At 38.3% G+C, this 8,916-nt stretch overlaps 2 pseudogenes; both read left to right on the top strand.

Moving 5' to 3' along the window:
* Positions 1–716: 716 nt before the first annotated feature.
* Positions 717–834, top strand: LOC148501341 (5S ribosomal RNA; annotated as a pseudogene).
* Positions 835–5,815: 4,981 nt separating this feature from the next.
* On the top strand, positions 5,816–5,933 carry LOC148501340 (5S ribosomal RNA; annotated as a pseudogene).
* The last annotated feature ends 2,983 nt before the right edge of the window (positions 5,934–8,916 follow it).

Raw genomic sequence — 8,916 nt, 5'->3', positions numbered from 1 at the left:
CTGGCTAAAAAACCCGGATGTTACCGATGCACAGGTTGTACCACTTGCAGTTTTTTAGAGACAGGTCCGGATGTCGCACATCCTCACTCAGGGAAACGCATACCAATAAATCATGTTTTAACATGTTCCTCCAAATACATTATATATATGATCCGATGTCCTTGCAGTCTGGTCTACATTGGAAAAACTACATGCACAGCCAAAACCAGAATGGCTCAACACAGATCTGCCATAAGACAGGCCCTTGAAGGTAAAGAAATCGACCAGCCGGTGGCCCGCCATTTTAAGAATTCAAGACATCCTTTATCGAGTTTGGTATACAAATTCATCGACCATATTCCACCCAACAAAAGGGGAGGTGACCGTGAAAAGAAACTTCTACAACGTGAGGTGTTTTGGATCCATAAGATGAACACTGTATCTCCTCATGGACTCAATGAACAATTATCTTTCTCATGTTTCTTTTGAAAATGAGACCACATTCATTATTTGTCAGAGTCTATTGACCCTGCAACTACTTACTGGGCATTTATTACCCATTATCCCATGTTCTTTCTTGATGGTCTTACAATCTGTTTTGGTTTTTTCCAATTCCTCATTCTTTTCTTTGTTTATTCATCTTCTTTTTATGGTTTGTTCTTTTCTCATTTCCCTATGATCTTAGATGGTAGGTTCAGAGTGATCAAGGACTTAATAATTTGGATTGTATACATTTTTGTTACAGTCATACTACACTGGATACGCCTTATACCGTCAGATCTTGGAAGCTAAGCAGTGTAGGCCAGATTAGTACTTGGATGGGAGACCTCCATGGAATACCTGGTGCTGTAACATACTGAGATCCTTAGTCGTCTCACATCTGTTCCATCCATTGTATATTTTCTGTCTCTTTACTCAGGTTGTTCTTTTTTCTGTCTTCTTCTCTTTATTCATATCGAATATAGATTCCTTTACTTTATTATTATTTTTGTTGGAGGGATTAATTATATATTCTCTTCACAGGTTGAATAGCTACCACTGGTGTGGTATGGACATTCATTCTTTTCATAAGACCTGATGGATTTTGACTCACTATTGATCCTTGACATGTCATATGGGGCATATTAGTAAAACCTTGACATTGGGAGATCCACAATGTATATTGTAAGCATTTTTAACATGGTGTTCATTCGATGAACTCATGTTTTCAGTGGTTACTTCTAACTCCTCTTTGTTTTTTGCATTTAGACTTATTGAGCCTTATGTTTTGCATATGCATAACCTACCTAGATTTACTTAGTCAGTAGATTACTTTCCACAGTACATGGATTTCAGATCTCTTTGTCATCCTTACCCGGTGTTTCCAGAGTTTATAGTTTTTTCAGTTTATGTATATGTAAAAATGTGTGCACAGGTTTATGGCCGCTTTATTGTGAGTACAATGTTCACTATTTCATATTTTTATTGTCACCACTATCGTTCATGAGCACCTACTGTCATGGTAACACCACTTGGTTTTTCACACATGATTATAGCCTGCCCAGGTACCCGCTTCAACATATAGGGGAGCATGCAGTTTGTTTATTTCATTGCATTTAATTGTGCTGTTTTTGTTCGCAGCGCTGTTTACATTGGTTTCCTTAGTTACCGTTCACTGCATGCGCTATGTTCTCTGTTACCACCCCCGTCTGACACACAGTAAACGGACCTTACTGGTCAGTTGCGGGGCTGGTCACATGATCGGCCTGACGCCTGCACGTAGTGAGCTCCGTTGTTGTGGAGCATCACTATGGCAACAATGCGTCTGATGGCCGCATCATCAAGAGGAGGCGGGTCCCGCTTTGATGACGTCATTTCATCCGGCGGGAGTCGCTGGGCAGGTTACACGTTTTGTCACTATGGGATGTATGCTGGTATATAGGTATGTACCTTTTCATTGTTCTATGGTTCTTGATAAAAGTCGTTTGACTGAAACGTTGAACTTGACCTTGGGAGTCTGGAGTCTTCTTTGCAAGTCCTGTGAGTGCCGCTGTTTATTGCATGTATACATTTTGGCCTGTTTAGACCATCAGATGGCACCCAGGCACCAGTATTTCATATAACCTGTGGAGTGCCGGCTTTATTTCAATATATTTTTCCAATTGGTTAGGATTTTTTTTCATTCATTTGGATTGCATGGCACCCCTTCTTTTCATTTACTCTACTTATCAATCAGAACATCGTGTAAATATATATATTTTTTTAAGTTATCTTTAATTTTTTCCTCACATTTTTTCTTGGTTTAGGGTAGTTCTATGGACTTTGTTTTACTCTGTTTTTGTAAGCTGCTTTATAAACCTGTTGATTATTTCTTTGGAACACCTTGGATTTGACTTTGCATATGGTTACAATCAGTTTTCTGCAACTACATTCATACCACTATTATTGTATTGACTTTTTCATTAAGATTAATTTTTGTTGTCCGTCAATAATATCCTTTTGACTCTACATCATATTGGTTATGTCTCAAATCAACAAAGGGGCTACCACAACTCCAACTGACGGGAGTGGTTTTCTTAACATACAACTACCTATAGGTGAGATATTAAGTTTCAGTGAGTCCGAAGCGGAGAATCTTTACTTCAAAGACACTTTTTTGAACACTGCAGGTGCCTCCTCTGCAGATGAATTATATGTTCAATTACTCAAACTCAAGAAAAAGGAGTTAGATTACTATTTACACGGAGTTAACCTTTCTGACTACCACAAGGAGTGTAAAATTCCGAGAGGATTTAGGATTAAAAATATCCCGACTATAGGCAGAAATAATGTAGATTTCTGTAGAAGATGGGTTGCTGTCCTTAATAAATGTTCCCTCGATCTAATATTATTGGTCATAGAAGAATCTGGCAAGGAACTCAGCAATATTCGGGATAAAATTAAAAATTTTGAGAGTGCACATAAAGCTTGTCTTTCAACAGACAGTTCCAACAATTGGCTTGAAAAATTAAGCATTCAGGTGGAAGATTACAAGAAAAATTTGATTAAATACAAAAAGGAGAAACTGGCCAAAGTGACTATTGATTATCAGGAACAGAGAGTTTACTCCTGGGCCACTGGCAGAACATTAAATTCTAGGCCCCAAAGAACCCGCTTTAGAACTCCCAGACGCTTTTTAGACACCGAAGAATCTAGTGGTGCAAACTCATCACAAAGTGACCAGGATTTTCCTTCTACTTCACTCACAGTCACACAGCGTCCCCCTTTAGGGGTAGCAACACGCGCAAGAAAAGGAAACGGTCCCACACTAGACGGGGGAAACAGGGGTCGAGGCAAAAAAGTGTACAAGAAAACAACATAGTGGTAAACCTATCTAGTAAGACACTCAACATGGCAGAATCTAAATTATTACAGAAAGGTTTAACCTTTAATCCAACTTGTTCTTTCAATAGCTTCAACTGGAAAAAGGACCTGTGGAGATTGAATAGAAGTCTCAAACTCAAAGAATTTTTTAGTAATTCAGATATCACTTTACCATCTACTGATACTACTCCCTTCAGAACCACATCATCTTTTGATCCTGCCTCTAACAATGCTTCCATCAAAAGCTTTATTAGATTGTTGGATTATGAAGTTTCCACACAGTACAAAGGCAGGCACTCCATACAGCATAATCTTACCAAAAACGAATACCAAGCCCTTATCTCTCTGAGTAATGATGACTCTATCATTATTCGGTCTGCAGATAAAGGGGGAGCTATCGTTATTCAAGACAAACAACAGTACATAAAAAAAATTTATCGCCAATTAGGCGACACGGAGACATATTTACCCTTAGGTTCTGATCCAGTGTTGAAATTCAAAAAAGAACTAGATGACTGCCTTGCACAAGCACTTTTGAATGGCATTATAACTAAAGATACCATGCAATTTCTTACAGTTGATAAACCCATCACTCCTTTACTCTACACATTACCAAAAATACACAAGTCTTTATCTGCCCCCCCTGGTCGTCCCATCATCTCAGCCAGGGACAGCCTGTACAGTAAGATATCACAATTTTTAGATTTCTATGTACAACCGTTGATTGGTAAGGAACCCACCTTTTTAAAAGATTCTAATTCACTATTGGAAAAACTTGGCAATTTAAACGATCTTCCACATGATTTACTTCTATGTACTATAGACGTAAACTCGTTATATACAAGCATTCCACAACAAGATGGATGTGATTGCATGGAATCTTTTTTGAAGTCACATCAGGATTATCATGGACCAAACATTGATTTCTACATATGTCTTTTGAAACAGACTTTGAACAACAATTACTTTTTATTTGACAACAAATTTTTCTTGCAGAAGAAAGGCTGCGCTATGGGCTCGCATGTAGCTCCATCTTTGGCCAATGTATACATGTTTTCTGTAGAGAAGGAACATTTTTATTGAATAATCCTGAGTTCAACAAATCTTTGGTGTTTTACATCCGTTACATCGACGACATTATGGTCCTATGGTCAGGAACTGAAACAGATTTTATTAATGCTATGACTCATATAAACTTGCATAACCACATCACGTTCACATTTGAACAAAGTTCCAGCAATGTGCACTACTTGGATATCAACATTGTGTGGTCAGGTTCTCAATTTAGTACATCCGTCTATCACAAACCTACAGATAGCAATACTTTATTGCATGCACAAAGCCATCACCCTACTTCACTCAAAAGGAGTCTTCCATATTCACAATTCCTAAGAGCACTCAGAATCACAAGTGATCCACAGCTTGCAGACAAAGAAATTGACAACATGATTGTAAAATTCATACAATGTGGATACAAACAGAAAGATCTTCATTTAGCTAAACAGAGAGCTATTGAACGGAATAAACAGACTTCTGTACTTAATGTTTCCACATCGAAAAATACGAACACCATGTTATTCATTAACCAACATAACATTGCCAGTAAATTCATCAATTCCACTTCAAAACGCCTTTGGCCCATCATCAATACTGATGACTCTATTAAACCATTGAGGAATTCCAGAATTATGCTTGGATATAAACGGGGTAGGAACCTGAAAGATTGGCTAGTCCATAATGATGTAAATTATGGTCCGCGCAAAAGTGAACAGCATTTTCTGGCTAAAAAACCCGGATGTTACCGATGCACAGGTTGTACCACTTGCAGTTTTTTAGAGACAGGTCCGGATGTCGCACATCCTCACTCAGGGAAACGCATACCAATAAATCATGTTTTAACATGTTCCTCCAAATACATTATATATATGATCCGATGTCCTTGCAGTCTGGTCTACATTGGAAAAACTACATGCACAGCCAAAACCAGAATGGCTCAACACAGATCTGCCATAAGACAGGCCCTTGAAGGTAAAGAAATCGACCAGCCGGTGGCCCGCCATTTTAAGAATTCAAGACATCCTTTATCGAGTTTGGTATACAAATTCATCGACCATATTCCACCCAACAAAAGGGGAGGTGACCGTGAAAAGAAACTTCTACAACGTGAGGTGTTTTGGATCCATAAGATGAACACTGTATCTCCTCATGGACTCAATGAACAATTATCTTTCTCATGTTTCTTTTGAAAATGAGACCACATTCATTATTTGTCAGAGTCTATTGACCCTGCAACTACTTACTGGGCATTTATTACCCATTATCCCATGTTCTTTCTTGATGGTCTTACAATCTGTTTTGGTTTTTTCCAATTCCTCATTCTTTTCTTTGTTTATTCATCTTCTTTTTATGGTTTGTTCTTTTCTCATTTCCCTATGATCTTAGATGGTAGGTTCAGAGTGATCAAGGATTTAATAATTTGGATTGTATACATTTTTGTTACAGTCATACTACACTGGATACGCCTTATACCGTCAGATCTTGGAAGCTAAGCAGTGTAGGCCAGATTAGTACTTGGATGGGAGACCTCCATGGAATACCTGGTGCTGTAACATACTGAGATCCTTAGTCGTCTCACATCTGTTCCATCCATTGTATATTTTCTGTCTCTTTACTCAGGTTGTTCTTTTTTCTGTCTTCTTCTCTTTATTCATATCGAATATAGATTCCTTTACTTTATTATTATTTTTGTTGGAGGGATTAATTATATATTCTCTTCACAGGTTGAATAGCTACCACTGGTGTGGTATGGACATTCATTCTTTTCATAAGACCTGATGGATTTTGACTCACTATTGATCCTTGACATGTCATATGGGGCATATTAGTAAAACCTTGACATTGGGAGATCCACAATGTATATTGTAAGCATTTTTAACATGGTGTTCATTCGATGAACTCATGTTTTCAGCGGTTACTTCTAACTCCTCTTTGTTTTTTGCATTTAGACTTATTGAGCCTTATGTTTTGCATATGCATAACCTACCTAGATTTACTTAGTCAGTAGATTACTTTCCACAGTACATGGATTTCAGATCTCTTTGTCATCCTTACCCGGTGTTTCCAGAGTTTATAGTTTTTTCAGTATATGTATATGTAAAAATGTGTGCACAGGTTTATGGCCGCTTTATTGTGAGTACAATGTTCACTATTTCATATTTTTATTGTCACCACTATCGTTCATGAGCACCTACTGTCATGGTAACACCACTTGGTTTTTCACACATGATTATAGCCTGCCCAGGTACCCGCTTCAACATATAGGGGAGCATGCAGTTTGTTTATTTCATTGCATTTAATTGTGCTGTTTTTGTTCGCAGCGCTGTTTACATTGGTTTCCTTAGTTACCGTTCACTGCATGCGCTATGTTCTCTGTTACCACCCCCGTCTGACACACAGTAAACGGACCTTACTGGTCAGTTGCGGGGCTGGTCACATGATCGGCCTGACGCCTGCACGTAGTGAGCTCCGTTGTTGTGGAGCATCACTATGGCAACAATGCGTCTGATGGCCGCATCATCAAGAGGAGGCGGGTCCCGCTTTGATGACGTCATTTCATCCGGCGGGAGTCGCTGGGCAGGTTACACGTTTTGTCACTATGGGATGTATGCTGGTATATAGGTATGTACCTTTTCATTGTTCTATGGTTCTTGATAAAAGTCGTTTGACTGAAACGTTGAACTTGACCTTGGGAGTCTGGAGTCTTCTTTGCAAGTCCTGTGAGTGCCGCTGTTTATTGCATGTATACATTTTGGCCTGTTTAGACCATCAGATGGCACCCAGGCACCAGTATTTCATATAACCTGTGGAGTGCCGGCTTTATTTCAATATATTTTTCCAATTGGTTAGGATTTTTTTTCATTCATTTGGATTGCATGGCACCCCTTCTTTTCATTTACTCTACTTATCAATCAGAACATCGTGTAAATATATATATTTTTTTAAGTTATCTTTAATTTTTTCCTCACATTTTTTCTTGGTTTAGGGTAGTTCTATGGACTTTGTTTTACTCTGTTTTTGTAAGCTGCTTTATAAACCTGTTGATTATTTCTTTGGAACACCTTGGATTTGACTTTGCATATGGTTACAATCAGTTTTCTGCAACTACATTCATACCACTATTATTGTATTGACTTTTTCATTAAGATTAATTTTTGTTGTCCGTCAATAATATCCTTTTGACTCTACATCATATTGGTTATGTCTCAAATCAACAAAGGGGCTACCACAACTCCAACTGACGGGAGTGGTTTTCTTAACATACAACTACCTATAGGTGAGATATTAAGTTTCAGTGAGTCCGAAGCGGAGAATCTTTACTTCAAAGACACTTTTTTGAACACTGCAGGTGCCTCCTCTGCAGATGAATTATATGTTCAATTACTCAAACTCAAGAAAAAGGAGTTAGATTACTATTTACACGGAGTTAACCTTTCTGACTACCACAAGGAGCGTAAAATTCTGAGAGGATTTAGGATTAAAAATATCCCGACTATAGGCAGAAATAATGTAGATTTCTGTAGAAGATGGGTTGCTGTCCTTAATAAATGTTCCCTCGATCTAATATTATTGGTCATAGAAGAATCTGGCAAGGAACTCAGCAATATTCGGGATAAAATTAAAAATTTTGAGAGTGCACATAAAGCTTGTCTTTCAACAGACAGTTCCAACAATTGGCTTGAAAAATTAAGCATTCAGGTGGAAGATTACAAGAAAAATTTGATTAAATACAAAAAGGAGAAACTGGCCAAAGTGACTATTGATTATCAGGAACAGAGAGTTTACTCCTGGGCCACTGGCAGAACATTAAATTCTAGGCCCCAAAGAACCCGCTTTAGAACTCCCAGACGCTTTTTAGACACCGAAGAATCTAGTGGTGCAAACTCATCACAAAGTGACCAGGATTTTCCTTCTACTTCACTCACAGTCACATAGCGTCCCCCTTTAGGGGTAGCAACACGCGCAAGAAAAGGAAACGGTCCCACACTAGACGGGGGAAACAGGGGTCGAGGCAAAAAAGTGTACAAGAAAACAACATAGTGGTAAACCTATCTAGTAAGACACTCAACATGGCAGAATCTAAATTATTACAGAAAGGTTTAACCTTTAATCCAACTTGTTCTTTCAATAGCTTCAACTGGAAAAAGGACCTGTGGAGATTGAATAGAAGTCTCAAACTCAAAGAATTTTTTAGTAATTCAGATATCACTTTACCATCTACTGATACTACTCCCTTCAGAACCACATAATCTTTTGATCCTGCCTCTAACAATGCTTCCATCAAAAGCTTTATTAGATTGTTGGATTATGAAGTTTCCACACAGTACAAAGGCAGGCACTCCATACAGCATAATCTTACCAAAAACGAATACCAAGCCCTTATCTCTCTGAGTAATGATGACTCTATCATTATTCGGTCTGCAGATAAAGGGGGAGCTATCGTTATTCAAGACAAACAACAGTACATAAAAAAAATTTATCGCCAATTAGGCGACACGGAGACATATTTACCCTTAGGTTCTGATCCAGTGTTGAAAT

The sequence above is a fragment of the Taudactylus pleione genome, unplaced genomic scaffold (genome assembly GCF_031769625.1).
Source record: "Taudactylus pleione unplaced genomic scaffold, aTauple2 ptg000520l, whole genome shotgun sequence".
NCBI classification, from domain to species: Eukaryota; Metazoa; Chordata; class Amphibia; order Anura; family Myobatrachidae; genus Taudactylus; species Taudactylus pleione.
The sequence above is the reverse complement of the archived record's forward strand: the minus strand, read 5'-3'. Positions and strand labels throughout refer to the sequence as shown.